The sequence below is a fragment of the Anser brachyrhynchus genome (assembly GCF_964034855.1).
Source record: "Anser brachyrhynchus genome assembly, chromosome: 16".
Classification (NCBI taxonomy): domain Eukaryota; kingdom Metazoa; phylum Chordata; class Aves; order Anseriformes; family Anatidae; genus Anser; species Anser brachyrhynchus.
In genome coordinates, this window is record NC_137734.1 from 7,937,268 (window position 1) to 7,959,450 (window position 22,183).

Here is a 22,183-nt window from a genome sequence, read left to right on the forward strand (position 1 = left end):
TTTTTCTTTTTTCTCCATTACATTTTGGCATGCTTAGGCAATAACACCAATAATCAACCCCAAGTAAAAAAAAAAAAAAGAAAATTAATAAGTTATGAAACTACGTTCTGTTCTATCTTGCCTGTTGTGGGGATCTTTCAGCATCAGTGCAGAACTGCACATACAGAAATGTATGCAAATGGACTCTGGACTTTTTTTTTTAACTATCTTCTTTCCCTTTTTTTTTTTTTAGGTTGTCTACAGAGGTGTCAGAAACTATTAAAAACAAATTTAATTTTTTTACCATCCTTTACCTAGTCTTCAATTTTTCAGACATGAATAGAGAGGTTGTGCCTTCTTAACAATTGTAGTAGATGGTTAGAGGCGAACTGCACATCTATGAAGACACTTCAATACAAGTTTTTGTTACAGGTTTATTAAAGGCATGTTTTCTGGCACATATCTTTAGAAAAATAGCCCATATTTGTAGTTTTCCTTGCCTATATATATATATGTATTTTAGTTGCTGTTTTCTCTCTAACTATTGCATTCCCAATCACTTTTCTTCCATCAGAGGAAGCAATCAGAAAAAGCTGTCATTGCCCCTCAAGGTTTCTTCTTGGCTAATTGGAGTTTTTGGCTCTTTATCCTGATGATTAAAAGAACAGCTGAGTGGAAGTCAGAATGCATTTACAGAGCTGGCACACCCAGCTCTGCTGTTTGGTTTACTCTGATTAATTTAGCAAATGAAACTCCTGTAAACTCACATAACATTTTGCCTATACAAAACTACTGTTGCTATATAGTTCTAAGTGAGTGTTGGGTAAACTATCCTGTAGATAACTAAATCAGTATAACAAAAGCTTTTGTTGAAAAGTGGTTTTCTGTAAAGTAACATTTTGTGCTGGGGCATATAGATTGTATGAAATGGAACAGCTCTTTTAAAGAAGCTGCCTTTATTTTAGTGTATGAGAAAAACAACTGTTACTGTTTACACTCTTCAATCAAGGTAAGCATGTTTGTCTAAAGTATTACTACAGCTTGGCTTGCAAACACTTCAGGATTGCTTACCATTTTTCTATATTTAGACTACTCTGTGAAATTGTCTTTATCAAAACTTTTGAGAAAATCTTTAACAGAATCTGAGGAACTTGCCTAATTTATGCAGCCATCTATTCTCCTTCTATTGATTCCCTCCATGATATATGTTTATCCTCCCTGCCTGTGAAAACCTAGAATTAAAACCGAAGCATTTCTATTTTATCTCTGTAATTGCTGGTAGAAAACAGATGTGATGTTTTTTTGTGAGTAAAAGCCATAATCTGTTTAGTGAGCTTTAAAAACAAATATCTTGTGAAACCGAATACAACTCTATCCCAAGTGTGCAAGGCAGAAATTTCCAAGCAGACAGAGACTTACTTCACTGCGATTTTTTAGAAAGTGCTTTTAAAGATCTAACCATTCACACACCTTTTGTAATGAAATAACACAAAGTGAAGCAGCCAGCTCCTTGGGTTTGAGAGGAGAGAGTGTTGGGGACGTGGTCCCCACATCAAAACTGTCCTGGAGAGATCAACCATTGATGATTTAAATCTTCACTACTTTATCTCTTTGTTTGCTGCTTGGAATGCTATTGATACCTTCTTTGTCTTTGTAATTGTTTTAATTAGCCACCCAGCATGGGCCCCTGACAGTGCTTGTGATAGAGTATTATGGACAACCCAGCAGGACAGTGAGCCTGTTAACATGAAACACAGACATTATGGCAAGCTTAATTTCTTTTATTTGTGTCATTTTTTCCCTCTCTTCTTTGTGTGTGTGTGCATGCGTTATTACTTGTAGAAGGAAAATAACTTCCCAAGTACTTTGCCATTTAAGGGGGAAAAGAAGCGTGAAAACACCATCACAAATATTTCTCGGAGATTGTACAATTAAAGCTGATATTACCACATATCATTTCTGGAGTCAGACAAACAATGAAACGTTGACCATATTGATTAGTCTTTTCATGCGTCATGTCTTCAGCAATTAGACCGATATTTATGTCAGTTACTGTACTCTCGACTCTGCAAATTTCTTCTTAATTATTATTTTTTTGGCTCTGTGGCAGTATTTGTTCTTGTTGACCACATCCTTCTTTTGTAAATGGAAATCTGGATGTTCAATTATGATGCAGATCTGCAACTCATTAGCAGTAAGCTTTGGTACTGTTGCCATTTGAAGACAGCTCTGTCATTTAACTTGTGGGAACTTTTGGCAACGTGTATGTTCTGGGGAAAAAAAAACAAAACCCCAAAGTTCGTTTTTAGAGGACTGATTCAACAATGTCAAAACCTCAAATCCTTTCGTAGTATAGATTTAAAAAAAAATAATAATAATAATTTTGTGCTTGGAATAGCGGGATGTGAATAGAAAGAGAAGTGCTTCATGAAAGCACAAGTTTCCTTTGAATTTAGTTTGTTCAAATTAGCCCAAGGTCAGTCCCTGCCAATTATTGCCCCACTTCAGTTGTTCTCTGGACATTAATAAAAGCATCTGCTTTATTAACCAGGGATCTAGATTTGCACCTTCAAAGCAAAGAGTTTTTGTTGTTGTTGTTTTCCCCACTGTGCTGAGTTTCTTCCTTGTTAGCCTATTTGTTTCATTTTGTCAGCCTCCTTGAAAAATATCTATGATAAAGTATTACTTTGTGACTTGATGGACCAGATTGAAATCACTCTCCAATGTGGTAGAGCTGAATGTAAATCCTAAACGCCTGGGAGTTCCTATGTTGTGTTAACCTAAAGGCACTGCTTGTTTTCAGTGTTGCAAACTCTTGCACTTTTTCCACATCCCTCAAGCACAAGGAAAAGGTGTGCAGCGGGGGAAGGATCCAAAGGGAGCGAGGGGTGTTTCTTAAGGAAGATTTTAATTGGGACTCTTTTGAAGAGAAGCTGAAATACTGCCTGTAGTGTCCAGTGCAAGCAAAAGGGAAACTTGCATGGGGGAAAGGAGAGGGAAGAAGGGGCCTGCAATACCGAGGTTTCATTTCAGTGTTCATTGTACACTGAACTGAAATCTTGAAATCAAAGGATATCACCCCAGAGCAGAGGGCAGCACAGGAAGCATATCTGCTCCTTCCACAGTTTGCAGCTCAGCATTTGGAGGTGAATTATCCTTTCCTATTTATGTTAACATACCAGCCATGGTGGTGGGCTCCGAGCCTGGTCCAGCTGGATGGAGCAGCAGCCAGAGCCTTTTTGGCTTCTGTTAGCGCTGTAAGTCAAATGCATGTTGGCCAGACCTCCATAATAAAATATTTGAGATAACCTATTTACATTGGGAGGGTTAGAAACCTCCATTGTCATTAAAGTAGTGAAGAAATGTCCTTTATTACAGCAAGATGACAAATAATGTTGCCTTACATCCATTGTGAGGGTTCCTTTACGAAAGCAAGCAGGAAGATATTCACTGGGCACATTTGACCCATCCTCAAGCTAATCTAAAATGTGATAATGTTAAGTTTCTCTGCATCACGGCCCCGTTTCCTTTGCTGGCAGATATGAGGGGAAGGAGACCTCTGTAGTTTTTCTCAGCACAGCTCACTTGCACTAGTGGGGGTGGTGTATGGCGGAAATTAAGTTGTCTTGAGATTTGGTAATTTTTATTTAAAAGGCACAAGCAGCGTATCAGCCTTGTCACAGATTCCTTTTTTCACCTTGGGCAATTTACACAGCCCACCGTGTACTTTAGCCTTCTCCCCTATAGTGTAGATGCCGCTTTTTGTTTTTCTAGATTGTTATAAGACTAAAAAGCCACTAACGATTGCAAAGAGCTCAGAGGCTGCTTTAAAGAAGGCTGTTGGGGCTGAATAGAAGGGAACTGATAGTATCTCTGACTCCAGTACTTAGCCATCCTTTACAGTAAAAATATATCATCTTTTTATGTCTGTTTATGTCTATTTGTCATCTTCAAACAGAAACATTACTCTTTCGTAGCATATGGAATAGCTGTGGCATGTCATGCTTGCCAAACTGAAATCCAAAGTACACATGGTATTTCAGTATTTTAATTTAAAAAAAATAGCTACAATTGCAAACATCTTCATTCTGTGAAATTGTTACTCCTGCAAACTTTGATTTTTTGAATTTTTGAAGTCTCCATTCTGATTACTTTGAATTAGGATGTGCATTTATTTGCAAGCATCAAATGGCAGTGCTAATTAGACAATTACACTTAGGTTTTGATTGACTCATTTCTTTATCTAGTCATGGAAAAGGGATGCACAAGTTACAGGTACAACTTGGTGGTTAGTGCTTTCTATTTCCCCAATACTGTACCTACTATTTTTGATAAACCTGGCTGATTGTAATGTAAATATTGCAATTTATGTGATACCATAAACGCAGCTGGCTGTAGGTAGCATGAGTTCAGCCATACCATTGCTTTAATTAGCTTGGATTCAAAATTACTTATTCGGAACCCACAGAAGTCAGTGATCCTTCTTTCACTGGTCCCACCTCATGGGTGCTGAGGCTGCTTGGGGCACCTCAGCTCGTGCATTGAAATGGAAAATTGAAACTGCAAATGGAAATTGAACTGCAAGGAAATAGTAGCTTCATCAGCAGCCCATTTCTCCATCATTTTCAATCTCACTGCTGTGTGCTGGCCCCTCTGGTAGGTCAATACAGTTGCTAGGCTGTGTTGAGAAGCAGCTTGAGGAAAATAAATTGGCCTAAAAAAGTGCCGATTTTTTTTTTTTCTGTTTGGACCACTTTCTTGGTAGAGTTCACAGCGCAGCTGAATGGGAGGGATGGAAAGATGGAGGGCAGGGCCAAACGTGAGGGACAGTTGAGATGACAATGCCACCATAAACTGTTTATCCTTGCTGAACGGTTTGTGATATTGGACCAATGTTTAAAGTGGACATCCTTCAGGATGCCCTACAAAGTCAACAGGAAGAGATGGGCACCCTCGGAGAAAGTGGCTGAGCACCTGAGTTAAAGGCCTACTTTGAAAATGTGCAAGCAAAACCAGAGCAAACTAAAGCTGAAAGAAATACCTTGCACTCTAAAAGCGTGAGGAAGGAGGCAGAATTTGTCCAGTTTAAATGAAGTTTGATGTACTGTTAGGAGACTCTTAAGCTCTGTGTGATTAAGACAGGGTCACTGGTCTGGAGATGATTTTTGGTTCAGAACAACAAACTTTGCTCACTGGCTATTTACTGGATGATGAAGGCTCCTCTAAAGCACCAGTAGAAAGGGTTTTTTTGTCTCTATATCTGACTCATGATTTATAAATAATAGCTGTGTTTACAAATCAACAATGAGCAGAACTCTCCTGGGTAAGCAGAGACAGTTTAATTAGTTCTTACTCAACAATTGGTAGGCAACAAAGGCCCATCCCAATGCCAGTGGAAAATACACTTTGTCTTCATGGGATGCCGGATTAGCAATCTGATTTGACCGCTTTGGATGAGGAATTCTATTTTTGTCAGAAAACTTGTGTGGGAAAGCCTTGGAAGTAACCCATAAACTCCAGACATTGGCACATATTAACCTAGCCTGAATCATCTGGGTGACTCTTCTCCTCAGGCAAACTCACATGTTGTAGAATTTAATAAGGGAAATAATATCTTGTACATCATGGCTTGAAGTCCTCTAGTAGCAATAGCTACTAGAATGTATTTAATCTTGGATGCCCATTTTTGTACTGATTAATGTTCAGGCCTGTTATTAACGACCACACTATGTGGGCTCCCAGTAGCCAGCTGCAGACTGGGGCCATCAAGATGCCCTTCACAGGGACATATGTGGGGGGGAGCCACTCTGGGATGTGGCATGGTGGAGTGGGCAATTCCTCTCCACCTTGGAGAAACAAACAGCTTGAAAGACGTTTCCATGGCAGAGAACAGATTTCTTGTTCTCCAAGCAGTGAGGAAGCTCTTGGTAAACCTGTTGGGCAGAATGGATTTATTTCTGAAACAGGAGTAATACATGACATAGCTAAAGCTATTAATTTCTTACACAAGAATTCCTGTAGTAATGCATTTACCAAATGGCAGCTTGAGTGTAAACAACTAATTGTAAAGGCTGAGTGATTATTTTCTGGTTTTCATTTTGAACTAGATGGTGAAATGTTTACATCTCCTATAGATATGATTGATGTGGAGAGCAAACAAGAAAAAATCTTTTACTGGGTCAACAGGTTACTTAGAAATGTGTGGAAAGGTTAATCCCAAAGCTTCTGTCCTTCTTAAGTGACCATTGTTATTTATGTATTCATAACCCTGGAAAAATCATAAAGACCTTTCCCCCCACTCCAGGAAGTTATACTCATGCATTTACCTGTTACAAATGACTAACTAAAGTAATCCACAATTTTTATGACCTCTCACTGCACTTTCAAATGAGGTTTTTTCTTTGTGAGAGCTTGGTGAGGTATTACTTTCTGCTCAGGTGTAACTGAAATCCTGGGTCATCTATTCAAGAATGTTGTTGCCTACAAGATATTAATTGCTTCTCAAACCTTAGAACTATTCCAACTTCCAAAGGTTAATGGAGCAGATAGATTTAGGACATGTTCCTAACCACACAGGTTATCCTCCCTTCCAGAAATATGACACTTGCTGGAGATGGGTCATTCATTTTTATTGTTTAAAATGTAACGAAGCATGGCATTTATAATCTGCTGGCTGGGAACATCTTACTTGTGAAAAAAGAGGCCACAGTATACGCTGCTTTTATGGATGCTAGCACATCCACCTCTGTTCCCGTTCCTTGGAAACTGGCCACAGAGGCACGTGTTCTGGTCAGTGTCTGGTTACCCTTGCAGGGCAGGCCTGGTGTGCCCAGCTGGGACACTGGCCTTTCCCAGCTAGGTGGTTCCCCAGCCGATGAGAGCTGCAGAAGCTGGACTGATGAGGAACTCAAAAATGTACAATAAGCGAATATGCCAACGAGTTAGTACTAGTGAAAAGTAGCTGATTTAGTTCTGCAGGTACTGAATGTAGTGGCTTGTCTGCTTTGTTTATAAGCGAAGTCCTCCAGTGTCGATGTTTGTGAAGTTCCCAAGCTTTCCTGGGGTAGCCTCACACCGGACAGTGGTGTGCTCTGGGTTACATTACACTTGGTTGACACAAGCTTGCTTTTCTCTAGTGTAAAATATACTCTGCTGAAATTTGGAGTGTAATGTTAGTTTCTTTAAATATCAGTAGGCCAGGACCCTTGAACTCTGCGCCAGACGACACTCTTGAACAGCAACAACAAATTCCTCATGTGAACTTCATTATCCACTCCTAATTTTTAGAAGTTATCTAAATTCTATCTATCATAAACCTTTGGCAAAACAACTGCTAAGTTTTGATAAATATTTGATAAGCCTCAGGATTTACTAGGAAGATTCATGAGGGTCCCCTCATCCCTCCCACACACACTATAGGCTCTGGAATTCTCAAAATATTTGCACAGGTTGTGTGCAAGCAGTGCGTGTGGACACGTGGCTGCCCACTGCATGGATAACCTCCAGCTTCTTGTCTTTGTTTAATACAAACGGATGCAGTATTTTGGCTTGCCAAATTCTCCAACCCACTGTGTACTGAAATAAGATTGGGAAGGTGAAAAAAAGTGTTGTATTTAGTTTAAAACCATATTTCTTCGTCCCAGTTGATGTTTTGACTAGTAAACTTAATCTGTGCTCCATGCGAAATAATAGAAATAGTTTACCTTCTGTGTATGTCAGTGAAGTCAGATAATTTAGTAGGCTGAAACTGTGATATAAAATACCTGTTTAATAACCTGTCATACCTGTTGTTATAACAGGTTATTAAAAATAATGATTAAAGATATTTTCAGAATGATATGGAAACAAGAGAGAATCTTGCTCTTGGTTTGGGAGAGATCTTTGCACGCATTCAGCATCAGTTACCATCCCCGGAAAGCAGTCAAATTCTGTGTAAAAGCAGGTGTCATCCAAACTTTTTTCTTTCTCTTCTTGATGAAGGCCCAGATAAAGACTTCCCTCAAGTCTGACAGTTATTTTTCTTGGGAGCTGCTTCCAAGCCTTATGCTTCAGAATTTGATCAAGCAGAAAGGTTGTCCAGCATGTTTGACTGCAGTGCCTCGGTGCACTACAGGCTGCTTCACAGGTTCTACCTATCTTGAGGTAGAAGCAAGAGTTTTTCATGTGTTGCTCATTAATTCTCAAGAATATTCAATGTAGTCTTACTTAGAAAATTTATTTTTTGAAGTTTTTATTTAATGTATTCAAATTTCTGAATTTTGAGTGTATTCACCTTTTCCAAGCATCTTAAAAGATTTAGGATTACGTTAAAACTCCATTTCTGTTGCAATAAATAATGGACTTAGAGAGACTCTTGAAGAACTTGGATCCAGCACTACAATTTCACTATAGATCTGTTATAAGAGCCTAAAAGCTTTTGCTGAGGACTGCCTGTCCTCCTGGCCAAGGACACTAGGAGTGGGAAGACCACAGGGATCTCAGTTTCCCATAGGGCAATACATGATATTTAATACGAAAACCTAACCTGGTAGACTAAAAAGCTGAGTAATACATTGCAAAGTCTGAAGGGGGAAACTTTGCGTCTTCATTTCAGTGATATTGGGGATGAAATGATTTTAATACTTAGGACAAATAGTAAGTGGGAGGTCAGTAGATAAAGAGATGAAGAGCGCTCAAAAGGTCAGCACATCTTACTGTGGAGCCAGGAAGAAAGTAGATGAAAGAGATAAGAGTGCTAAAGAGTGAGATGTTTGCTGGCTCCTGATACAGTACGAGCTGCCTCTACAGCTGCTTGAAACATAGCCCCACCAGGGTAGTACAGAGTTACATAGATCACAAGAAGAGAGCAGTTGTTTAACAGAATTTCTTCACTACTGCATTTGGATTAATTGAATCCTGTGCAAGACCTTATCAGGAAGAGCTGTCAGCAAAGAATTCCAATAATCCAATCAGGAGGTCACAAGTGCAAGAATAAGTATCTACAAATCGGATTGGGAGAGCCAAACCTGAAGCCAAGCAATATTCCAGAGATGACAGAATAGATGATTTCACCACACTGCTGATATAATTAATGGAGATTGATAAGTTCATCACAACACCCACATTTTGTTTGTTGTGCTGGAAAGGTGGTAATCTAAAACTCTGACAAAAAGGCAACAGAACAAAACAAGAAGAGTAAATCAGGTAAAAATAGCAGCTAAACAATTGTCTGTCATGTTAGATATGTCAAAAATTATGACTATCAGATATTTTTAAGTAGGTGGGCCCCATGCTAACCACAACATTAAGTACAAAGATAGAGTGGTAGATGAGTTAGAGATTATAATTAAAAAAAAAAATAATAAAATAATAGGACTGTGTCAAATAGTCATTTAAAATCAACAGTTACTCTGCAGTTTAGATATTTATGAATATTGTATCAAACTATTCTTGGGAAGGAAGAAATATTTCAAGTGGATGACTCAAACCTTAGTCACTTCTCACAGCTCCTACGTGTTTCCTGTTGTATATATCAGAGAAGTCACTTAGTCTGAGATATTTTATATAAAAATAAGGCTGTCCATAACTGAATGAAAAACAGTAAATCCAACTTTTCCCAGTCTGTTGATGCAAGGTGTTTTGTTTTTTCTTATAGAAAATGTTAGTCTCAAAAAGGAAAAGGCAAAGTGTGCTCAGGACCAGGTCGTGACTAATGAAAGCAATGTGAATTGTGTGTATAATTTTTGGCCCAATTGAAAGCTGGTATTCAACCAGAATGTGGGGATTCCTGACTTGAAAGGAAAGGAGGATAAAAGCTCTCTGATTTGGAGCAACATTAGCTCCGTGAATTACCAAGGCGTAAGAAAATGCCATGATATATGCTGTGAATAGGTCTTCCCTGACCTATGTTTGTTGAAGCAGTATAATGTGATGTTCTTTAATTTTATGACTACAGATGCAGAAACTATAAACGTACACCTACACGTTGTTTGTTTTATTTCTGTTTGAGTGTTGCAAGATAGTAAAATCTGCCTGTGCCAATAAAACAAAATGAACCAAACATGAGAACAAGGGAAATATGTTAAGTTCAACTTCCCTCTCACAGGGAGAAACTTTGTGATTTAACCCAGTGTGACTGAGGGGTGATTTGGTCCGTTGCTGACTGCAGAAAGGTTTTCCTGATCCAAGAGGTTCCTCTGTATTGTAAAACCTTGTATTTCTAACCTTTAACATCTTTCCAAGAATACTGTCCATTGCTTTCACATCATTATCTGAGTTTAAATACCTCTGATCTGAGCTTGTTCTTCCTTAATCTTTAAACCTTGCTTAGTGCTACCTTCATACTTAATCATTCTCCCACCTTGCAAAGCATTTGGGGATCATTCCGATGATAAATTTCAGCTTCATCAGCTACTGACCCACATACGCTCTGCAGCCAGACTGCAACCGCTTGTCCCTGTAGGTCCTGGGGTAATGGTATAGTTAAAGAGCAGCTGCTGGCATATATATGCTCTGTCATCAAAGGGCAACTGATGTCCCACATTAACCAAATGGACCTCTAAGGAATTTCAGTGATAGAAATCAACTTTCCTTCCCAGGAGAAATTATAGCACATCTGCTTTATCACGGCTGGACACTGCGCTTATCCTGACAGTTGTCTCATCCAACACTACAGCTGTGCCTATAGGTATGGCACTGAGGTTTTGACAGTACACGGGGACCTCCATTCATCTTGCTAGGATTCCCCATGACTGTCAGAGATGTTTCTCTGTGTGTCACCAATAAAACAATGTGGTTAATAACATGTATTTATGCAGCTAATGATTAAAAATAAATGGCAGTTGAATTTAAAATGTCTTTTTACATGTCGACAAAAATGCATAAAAGAAAATAATCTTGTGCTTGGTATATGATTAACCTGTGGAATTTACTGCAGTGGATATTACTGAGGCAAATAGTTTAGTAGGATTTAAGGATTAGACACATGAATAAGAAGAGCATTTGCTAGTTACCTTTTCTAGATTTGAGAAAGGTAATTTCTTCCTGGTGCAATTTGATACATAAGGTGAGCAAATGATCACTACATAAGGCTGGGTAATGTTTTCTCCAGCCCATGATTCCCGGCAGGTCTCCAAGACAAAGGTTCTTCCTTCCTGGAGGAGGAAAAGGTATCAATGTGCTTGTCAATCAGGCAAAATACTGTACTGGGTGCACAACTGCTCTCTTCTGTTGAGGGATTATTTTGTGCCTGTGGGTCAGGTCAGGACTATTTCACAGCTCCAGCAGTTCAGGGGTTTGCCCTCCCACCTTTTCTTTTTCCTTTCATAATTTCAGAAAGCCTGACAGTGTGGCCAACGCCCTTCCTCAACGCTCATTATAACTAATGGACAAGCCTATTTATTATAAAGTCTGTTAAAGAGTAGTTAACAAGCCCTGATTTCTATTTAACTGTCACTCTGTAACCTGCTTAAGAGCAGAGCTGCACTCTAAACATAATCACCTCTTAATGCTTCTTATTTATTTATTTAGAGCCAGTATAAACACCATAGGGCAAAACCTCGGCTGATACATCAGCGCGCCCCCAGCAGCAAGGGTCTGTTGAAATCAATGGGGCTTTGCTGATTTACATCCCCTGAGAATCTCCACATAAAATAAATTCCGTCCAGGAGGTATGAGATACATGTATATGCAGAAGTCAGATAAATTGGTGTGTTTGTGTGACACACAGCCGTTTCAGGGTCAATGGTATGTACAGAAATCAGGGTTCCTTTAAAAGAAAACTTAACGACTAATCCAACTTATTAAACCTGATTTATGTTTGTTAAAAAACAGTCAGGTGACAACTAACTGATGCATATCTTTATTTGCTTTGGTGTAATCCTGCGTTTTTGTTTTGCACTAGTAGATATGATGTTTCACTGTTTTAAGGTCAGAGTCTAATTTCAGATGTCACAAGAAAGGTAGTGTACTAAAAAGCACACTGCAGCTTTGTGTGCATGCAAAGAAAAACAGATATTTTGCAACACCGAACTTCTCTGCAGTCACGGTAGATATAAACTGTCCTGTCAACCTTAAAAACAACAAAAATACCTTTAAATCAAGAACTTGCAAAATGTTTTTAAAGCTGTCATCCTAGCCAGCCAAATTTTTAGTAAGTTGCAAAAGTACTAATTTATTTATTTTACTTGTTGATGTTAGTCTTCAGAAAAATATGTGAAGATTTTGTTCTAAGGGAAATGAACGTGCGTCCAGTTTTGGGGGGCCATGGTCCATGACGTGCACAATTAGAAGTGTAAGTTGAAATAGGTGGATTTCTATGAAGTAACATTACCATTTGTATATATGAAGTATCTTGACTAATTTTTCTGCTGCTTCCTCCCCTCCCCCAGGAAGAAAAGACAAACGGAAACTTTTGACATAATTATTTTTGTGTTTTTAGTGATATAGCCCTGACCCTCAAAACATGACTACTGTACTATGACTTATTATAATGCCGTGCCATGAAACACCTCATAAAAATAATGTTATTTCCTCTGCTTTCTTCTGGACCTTTACAGGAAAATTGCTCTCAGTCTGCTTAAATCCTGTTACTTTTCATAACAACCTCCTACAAATAAAAGCAGCGTAGTTAGCTAGGTTGACATGCACAAAACAGAAAAATAAGGTAGAAGTTTGAATTTTTTCCCCATTTTGTTTATTGCTTTGTCACTAACCAACAGTTGGAAGAAAAAAAAAAAGTAATTGGATGTTTTATAATTTGTGACCATTTAAAAGAATAAATGACCTGAATCAAAGGTCAAAGCCTTTGTGCTTTCTGCAGTAGAGAGGTTTTTGTTTTGTTTTCCCCTGAATCTTGTTATACTGGAAAAAAAAAAAAAATGAGGCAGACTAAAATAAAAATCTCCCCTGTGCAGATTCCCTCCTAAAGACAATTCGTAAAGGATCTTTAAAGCTTCTGATTGAAACGCCTTTTTCCTTAAAGGTTGCAAATATCAACAACATTCCTGCACACTGTAATCAAATACTTTCCCAAAAAGCCATGGAATGTGCCATAATTTGTCAAAGATCCTCACTGACAAGTTTTTAGTAAAGTCCACTACAGCAAACCCTCCTCGGCCCCCTTGACCCACGTAGCAAGAGACCTTTGACCTGATTTGGGCCTCTTTTATGAGCTTCTTTCACTCTGACCAGATGGCTAAACTATCAAAGGTTTTTATGAGTAAAAACTGCTTTTCAAACTTGCAAGTTGTATATTTCTCTCCATGTTAATGTGAACTATCAACCCAGAGGCTTTAAATTGAAAACACAAAAGGTGCTCTGCAGCTGCCCGCTCTGCAGCAGCACCTCGCATTGTGCTGGCTGGGTGGGGATGTTTGCAGAGTAAACAGCTGATGTCCAGATGAAGACAGTTTAAGGCCAGATAGTTTAAAAAACACCCATCGAAACCCTAATAAATTATTTCTTCCCTCCTCCGCCTCCCCCCCTCCGGATATAGTTTTGAGCCTCTAATGTTGTGTTTGCATATTCATTCACAGCTACTGCCAGCCCACCCTCTCCTCTGCGCAGAGACCACTACCGTGAGAGGCAAATTGGGACTAATTAGACCAAATTGTGTCAGAAACAAAAATAGGGAGATTACAGACTTCTCAATCAGTTTGAATTTCAGTACAAACATCTCTGAACACCTGGGCATCGCTTTCTTAAAGGCAACTGCGCTGTGGCGTTCCTTGCTGTCCGTGTGTTTTCAGAGAACCTCTGGCTCTGATTTTTGATCTAAGATCATTAACGGAGGTTTGTCATTACTGTACCATTCATCTGGTCCACATTATTTCTTTACAGAAAAGAAAATCAACATATTTTAAAAATGTATTATACTCCTATACTTTTATATAAAATAGTAATACACAACGTATATTTTACAGCATCTGACCTCCCTTTTTTTCTTTTTAACAGATATTTAATAATTTTAAAATCAAGCTAATATAAATCATGGAGGGATTAATAAAGAATAATCATACCTTCATAGGGTTTCCCAAGAGAACTAGAAATATAATCTGCTCTTCCTCTTTCTCACAGGTTTCCAACAGCTCTTTTTTTAACCCTTCAGGTTCTGGCATGCTTTTCTTGCCGTGTTGTATTTGTGTTACATTACTGGAAAGTCAGATATTGTCAAAGTTGCATAAATGCACGTAGTACAAATTTGGGAACAACCTTATTTTAATATTGTTAATCAAATGTCTCTCATGAAGGGTACATCTCTAATTCAGTTTGAAATGAGGGCCTTAAATAGTTCTGTATTTTTAAAGTCTACTGTCCTTTCTCTTACTTTAAATCACAAAAGGTTTTGTTCAAATGGAAATAATGGTGTCAGAGTAGAATTAAAAAAAAAAAAAGTGTAGGTAAGAAGCGTCTGCTTAGTGAAGCCAAGGTGGCTGCTAACATCACACTCCTAGCTCGTACAGTTGTCCATGCATTCCAGAACCACGTAGACCATTCCTGTGTCTTCTCTTCAGTAGTTATTCAGACCTACTGTACTTAGAGCTGTCAGTCATGCCAGCATATTACAAGTGACAATAATGTAGAGAAAAATGTGTAAAAATTTTTTTCTCTTACCTCAGAGAAAAATTCAGCTTATCCTTACCTTCTGTCTAAAGCTTTTCACTTTCTCAGATTTCTTTACATGTGACTTGTTAATCCATCAGTCTTGTTTATCCAACCAGGTTTATTAATGACAAATGTTGCTGGCCTTGCTGAGTTATGACTGTAAACTGAAAGAATATGAGGGCCAAGGTGAAAAGGTGATTTCTTTATAACAGCTGTAATTTATCCTGGGCTTTGGCCAGGCCTTTGATTTTGGACTGGCCCTGGATATAGTATTCCTACTGATTGCATTAGAATAGCCCTCAGGGGTCATGCTGAATTCCAGGGCCCTGGAACCAGTTAGAAGAATGGAAGATGACCATATGTGCAGGGTTAGAGAATGATAATAAGGTGCAGCACAATACAAGCCCTGGTGTTGTGGAAATCCTCTGCTATGCCTTGTGCATGCTGTCATTCATACAAGCATTGCATAAGAAATGCATCCCAGCTTGGGCAAGAGGAGGAGAAAAGAAAGCAGGAAAAAAGAAATTAAGTCTCTTAGTTAGTCTGTGGGTTCATTAAATGTCTCCTGCAATGAGAAGTTTTAAGTATTGTGTTACTTCTGTTTAGATTTTGAAAGGATGGGAGAGGCCAGTGCCACCTAAAGCAGTTTCAGCAATTGTTGTTTCCAAGTGTTGCTTCTTGCGCAAAAGCCATGCGGTCCTTGTCCTGCAAAGAAGGAAGAGATGGAGAACATGAGGGCCTCTTCTCTGGTTTTCACTTACTTTGGCAGTCCTGAAGTCAGGTTATGTCCTGTTTTATTGCCAGCGCTTGTTTTAGAGACAGGACCTCAGTTTGTCTGGAGGTTTTCCTCTCCATCCTTCCCAGCTGTGGTTCTTCACTTGTTTCACTTCTCATGGAGTAAAAGGAAAAAACAGTTGCATGTATTATTGTACTCCTAGTTTTCCTAACTAGGGGCTAGGGCGCTGTCTTGGGAGTCTTGCTTCAGCAAATATTTACATATTTTTTATTAAGCAGTCACAGGTAAGTTACCACAGGAACTTTCTTCATCTTTTAATGGTCCATTCTATGCAATAAAATCATAAGAAACTTCAGGAAACATGTCTGGGCTCACCTGTCCTGAAGTCAGCTGGATTGCAACTTTGTAGGTGCAAACAGATGATTACACTGCCCTAACAATTGTACAATTCAATGATACATACTACCATAGACAAGTTTTCACAGGTGCAAGATTGCCTTTGAAGAGAGATCAATCCAACCTCTTAAAGTACAGTTTTATTAACTGTTGACAATTCCCATTATTTTTCAGGTATGGCTGATTACACTGTCACTTTTGGCAAAAGCTAAAATAGCTCGTGATCTCTGCAGACTTCAAAGGCTTTGGAGCAGGGCAATACTGTACCTGAATTCTACAAAATGCATCTGGTGCCTCAATGAGGGCAAAACTGTTAATTGCAGGACTATAGGTCTAGGTCTCTGGCTACGTCCATGGTACCGCTAATCCCTCTACCTGCCAACCTGTCATTAAGTGTCGAAACCATGATTTGCAGCCATCAGACATGCTTGCCATGACTCAAGTGACCACTTTCACATGAGATCAGTATTGCAGTCAGTCTGTATTATGACACTTCATTAGCTCTTCCTTGTATAGGCTGCCTTTTAGCCTCTGCAAAGTTTTATCACTGTTACCATATATTAAATTATTAATGGTCCAGACTTTACCTGCTGTCAGTGTGAACCTACACTTTCTAAGTTCTCACATAGTTGACCTTGGCAGGAAGCATCTGAACATCTTCTAGCAGTGCAATAGTAACGTCCCTTATTGTCATAGTGCATTTGTCCTCCTCCCTCCAAGGAAAAACATAGATGATGGAATAGCTTGCTTTCAGGATGGAGAGATAGGGTTTTTTTGAGAGGTGGGAAGGAGAGGGTAAATATTCATAGTGTACTTACTGCAGTAATGTACTTTACAAAGGCATTCAAGCCTTTGGACAGTTCCTAAAAAAAAAAAAAAAAAAGGCTACTGCCCACATACCTTCCCCCCAGATGCTTTTCTGATCCTGTGAGAGGTGTCAGTAAATGACAAGACAGAGATATGAGTAGCAGAGGGAGAGCTGTACTCGAAGAGGCATGTGATTGCACGGGCAATTGCATACTTCATTTGCACAGGATGACTCTTTCAGCTCCTGGCGAAACAATTGCTCTTGCAATGTGCCAAGAGAGCAATAAACAGCTGTGGTCATTGTTTGGGCCAAATGCTAGTGGTTGTGTTCTTCACAACCAATATTTCAGAAAATGCAGCTTTGAATTCCTTTGTGTTCAGAAGGCAAAATGAACAGTAAGGCATCAATCTTCATTGGCAGAAGCACTGCAAGTCATTTGAAGTTTTGTTAAAAAGTATATTACGGCTATAGTTTTTCATCTTAAAAAAAAAAAATCTAATTCTAATGAAGAGCACTAGAAAAACAATAACCTTCATTATACGTTCCTCCTTCTGTCCTCTCCTATTATCTGTAGTACCCACAGACTAAAGGCAAGGCAATAAGGAATACCTGAAAATTCAGAGAGTGGACACAGAATGATCTTGCTTGCTGGAAATGCTAGACAGGAAACATGTATAACTGATCCAAGTATTAACATCTCCTGTCAGGCATCATTTTAAATAATGAGATTTAAAAAATGACTCAATAATTTTTTACTTTGTTCTATCATTTTTGAGCCCTTTCTTGATACATGTTACAGTTTGTCTTTCCATCAGGCATGCAGAAAAGATCATCTTTTTCTTAACAAAAACTAAAATTTTTAATTCACTTTTGCACCAATTTCTCTTAAAATGAGGAGAGTTAACAGTGCTTTGGTACAATGCAGCTATGTTTCCAAACCATTGTACAATTAAGGTGTAGACGAAAGTACCTGAACAAGAGCAGGCCACAACTGGGATGCCAGAGCTGCAGTAGTCAGGACAAAGAGCACTGACTGACAGACTCTTGCAGCCCACGCCGTTCCTGCCGGCTGCTCTTGGTTGGTGATAACTAGTTGAGAGGTGGGAGCAAACAAACAGGGGTGGTAATTTCTCCAATTATTTCAGATAGATCCATTCAAAAAGTGCCAGCCTGCATCCTGATGTGGGCTCAGTCTGTTGAGACTTTTTTTTCCCCCTTCTCTGAATTTTGTAGCAACTATTTTAAACAGCCCTTAAAAAGAGCAGTAACAAAACTCCATTTCTCAATTCAGTTCCTAGGAGGGTTGGGTAGAACACTGAAAAGAATGAAATGAAATCCCTCCACAGGTAACTGCACCATGGGCTCACATAATGTGAAGCTGTTGTTTTATCTTCTCATCTGACATACCACTAGCCTTATTTGCAGAAAGCTGACCTTGTGTCAAACAAGATGATCTGACTGACATTTTCTATTTCTGGAAATGATTAATCTGTTTATAAAAAGTTCAGCTAAGAAAACCCTTGATGTTTCCCTCTACATTTTCATTGATTTCTTAAAGCTTGAGTTACATTTTCCATTTGTTAGAAGATGTAGAACTCATTATTCAAAGAAATGCTGATCCCGGTGCTCGGCACATACAATGACTGGACGGCTGCTCTCTTACGCTAGGGCATGAGTTACTTATCCTGAGCAGCCAGTTTGTGCCAGCACTATGACACATTTCTCCATAACCAGCAGAGGCTTTTCGTTCCAAGCATGGCTGAAAATTTCACAGTGAAACACTAACAAAAAACATTCTCTCCCTTCATACTTGTAAAAATCCCACTTGGAAGTTAATTTGTGTAAGCCTGTTGACTACACTCAAATGTTCACAGGCACAGCTGGATCTCTTGGACCATGTCCTCTCCAGAGAAACTCAACTCTTGTCTGAAGTTTGCAGTCATGTATAAGGAATGGAGCTCCTTCAGCATTTGTCAGCAACTGTAGCTTTATTTTTATTTTCATATACAGTCTGGATAACAGTCCTGTCTACTCAAAAGCCATGTGATGCCTCCTTCACCCCACAGAATGGCAGTATGTGTTCTCTTCACATTTGTTCATATTTTATTTTTTAGCCTCTTCTGAGCTATAAATACTCTCAGGATCCATTAGGCTCATTTGGACTTATTCATATTTCCTCTTCTTGTGGCATTCCAGTTCCTAGCTGAATCTGATAAGCACATTAGTCACTGCTATGTCAGCAAGGAAGAGCAATGTTGTACCTTAATATTTGTCATCGTTACCCAACACACTCATGCAAAGCAAGCTGTGAGGAATGCAGGTTTTCATGCTTTATCAGCTCTAACTAAACATCTGGTTACTAAAAAAAAAATATATATATCACTCAAAGTTAATGAAGGTTATGATTTCATATAATCCCTTTCAAGCAAAACAAATTCCATTGGAAGAATATAATAGATTGACTGTGGAACTGAATCAATTGAGGTTTTAACATCAGTGTTATTTACAACCCATCCATTTTCCATTCTAAGCTCAAACTTTGTTTTGTCATTGCCAGCAGGGCTTTTACACTTCTCTTTAAAAGCCCCCTAAAATGCCTTCATTTTGTAGTTTCTTAGAAATATAACCACTATTCTAACCGTGAGTTCAAACAAATTAATTCACTTTGCATTACTGAAATGCTGACTTAACAAAGCAAAAGAAAACACCTACATTGTTTAAATTCAGGTCTCGTGCATTCATGGTGTAGGGTCCAGCTGCAGATGAGGAGTAATATGGCCTTGTATAGCATCGCTAATCAGTTTGAAGATCTTAGCGATGTCCTGCCCACATGAAGAAGGAAAACTTAACTTCCCTTTTGTAGGTGGGAGGAACTGGGGCATGTGCTGCAAGAGGCGGGAATAGCTGAAGCTGGCAGAGCTGTGCACGGAAGGAGGCCGCCATTCCCTGGGGACATGAGGTGATTGTACTCCTCATGTGTATGTTTGTGTGCCCATCTCCCTTATCCTCCTCTGCACTGCAAGACTTTGGCCAATTTCAACCAAGCTGGAGAGACAAATAGAAGTCCCAAAGGAAGATCAGTTTCCTAAGGTTTCTGTGAGTGGAGTGGAGGGAAGGAGATGACTTGTTAGGGCAGTGTGCTGATGGAGGCAGTGGCATCTGTCTGGGTTTTCCTTGATAGAAACAGAAAAAACACATGGGGGGGGGGGGGGGGGGAGGAAAAGCATCTGTGTTCCCTGTGCATTTGTGTTGTTTTTAGTTTGTGGCATGATAGCATTGTAGGTGCTCGAGGTAGGAATCAAAGGCAAAAGCCCAAGTGACTATTGACCAAACCCATCCCTCAGCTTCACCCTGTAATTCCATTCCCAGCCATTGCTTCCTGGTCCAGGAGAAGCTGGGAACAAGCACATTTATCCAGACATCTATCCTTGCTTTTAGTGAGTACAAGGGGATTGTTGCGACATGGAAGGAGGTAATAGCACAGAAGCGTGGTACAACATCAAGGAAAAAGCTGCTGTGAATGTGTACATGCTGCTGGGAAGTCAAGGGCACCGCAGCATTACACGTTCTTCCAGCTGTCAGCAGAAATGATGGTGTGTGGACTGGTAGATGATGGAGCTTCACTTTGCTACCCATCATTACAAATTGAGAAAGCAGGGAGATATTTCATGCTGCTGCTGTGTAGGAGGTGGCTGGAAGTGTTAAAAGAGCAGAAGAGAGGATAGGCAGTCTGACGGCAGCCTTGACCTGGGCAGGAACAACAAATGGCAGTGTCATGGTTTCTTTGGTGACAGGGAGCAAAATAACAGAAGAGCAGCCTTTTTGAATTAAAAAGGGATGTAAAGTACTTTAAAATCATAAAACAAATATTTTTTCCTGGAAAACTTGTAAGAAACAATTCTGGAAGATATGGCAGGGAGGAAATCTACTTCAGCAAAACCCTTGACTTTCACTCATTATCAAATTATGATTTGTCTAAACATACCTTAGACTATTAATTACATTTATTTTTAAAGCAAAGCTGTATGAAATTACCAGTTTCTTAAGAATGCTGCTCTCTGCACCCCTGAGTCTGGGATTTAGCAGACTAATGGGATCAGTCATCTCCTACTTAAATACATCCTGGGCAGCATTCACAGGAATGTCCTTGTTTGTGTCTAAAATGCACTGATGTCCTCTTTTTAGCATCTCTGAAAATAAGTGAAAATCACGGCATCTGTAGACCACACCAGGTTTTGGCAGGCGGTGCCATCCCGCTACGCCTGCAGGAACACCTCTCCCACCATACTGGCCAGGAGTCTCTGCTGTCCTTGGCTTATCCTTGTATCTCCTTGGGGTTTATAACCTGAGTTCAGCAGGCCCAAACCCTTCCCTGCAGGCCCAAATTCTTCCCTGTACATTGCTGGTGTCACAATTTCAGACATTGCCCCCCGCTCTGTACTGGTCCTAATGTACTCGTCACAAGTGGGGCCGTGCCAGCTGCCATGCTGGGGTGGGAGTAGGTGGGTGACAGACATGAATGCCTGGATTAGGAGATAGGCAACAGGTAAAGCCTCCCTGCATAATGGTAGGAAAAATGCATTGGCATCCACTCTGAAAGAGAAAACACTTCCTGAGTCCTGACAAACTTGGCTTGGCTGAAACACTGGGTAATTTATGTTAAAAAAAAAAACAAAACAAAACAGTTTGGATACACAGCAATTCAGCTTCTGACCCCTAGTAGTAAACTAGAAGTTCTAAGTGGAGAAATCCCACTGGGCTCAGCTCTGCCTTGTCGTGCTGTGATACAAATTCAGAAAAGTTTGTTTTAATGAATCTGAGGACAGAAAAATGTCATTCAGCATCAACTGAAATTAATTGTTTAGTGGGGAAGCACAAAAACAAATAGATTCAGGACCCTTCTGGAAGTAGAATATGAGCCACAAACACAGACATGCTTTAACAGCCACCTTTTGCTGGATAGAGTTTCACATCCTCCCAAATGACACCCAGTTGTCTTCACAGCGTAGCAAAGATCTCCAACTTCTTTCACAAAGCTTCCATGACTTATCTATTTTTGTTTTTTCCCAGCTGTTGTTGTAAAATCTGTTATCTTTAATGTATTACCCTGAAAAACAACACACCTTTGAGAAGGCCAGTGGACTGTGACATAATTAGATGCAAAATGCACATCTAAAAGCTGTTTACTTCCTGTAACACTAGGATAACTACTAATGAATCACCGACTCTGGGGATTCTCAGTTTGTAACTGGATACTCCACAAACTTCTTATCAGATCAACAATGATTTCTGTCAAAAAAAAAAAAAAAAAAAAAAGAAAAAGTGGGGGTGGGAGGTTTTTTCTCCCTCAAACCAGAGTTTAGCCTATATGCACCAATTCTAAAGCATTTTTAGCATGTCAGGCAGAGTAGTCATGGTGAGTTTGAAGGGATAAGGGAAGATAAAGTGTATCAAAGCAGGATCTGACATTCGTGATGCTATGCAGACCTTTCTTTCTGAGAGCATCTTGCAGGCCGGACTGACAGCAGGGATTAATCCATGCAATGGCAATAAACAATAGTTGAAGTGGGGTTGAGGCCTAACACCTGGATGTTATGTTGCCATCAGTAAAGAAGCCTGTTTCATGCTGTGGATGAATATATATGATCCTGGCACTGTTGCTTTCACAACGACAGGTAAGG

General features: G+C 39.5%; 1 long non-coding RNA gene across 4 annotated transcripts; it reads right to left on the reverse strand.

The window, feature by feature from the left end:
• Nucleotides 1-239: 239 nt before the first annotated feature.
• On the reverse strand, nucleotides 240-22,172 carry LOC308178839. 4 transcript variants are annotated; one of them, XR_013939999.1, is made up of 4 exons: nucleotides 19,215-22,172; nucleotides 14,600-15,267; nucleotides 10,971-14,109; nucleotides 240-2,249 (listed from the first exon to the last, which is right to left on the reverse strand). It is a non-coding gene; the product is annotated as an uncharacterized lncRNA (long non-coding RNA). The 4 variants fall into 4 exon arrangements; XR_013940001.1 differs by lacking the exon at nucleotides 240-2,249 and having other exon boundaries at nucleotides 8,182-12,565; nucleotides 13,977-14,109; XR_013940000.1 differs by lacking the exon at nucleotides 240-2,249 and having other exon boundaries at nucleotides 8,182-12,565.
• Between the last annotated feature and the right edge of the window lie 11 nt (nucleotides 22,173-22,183).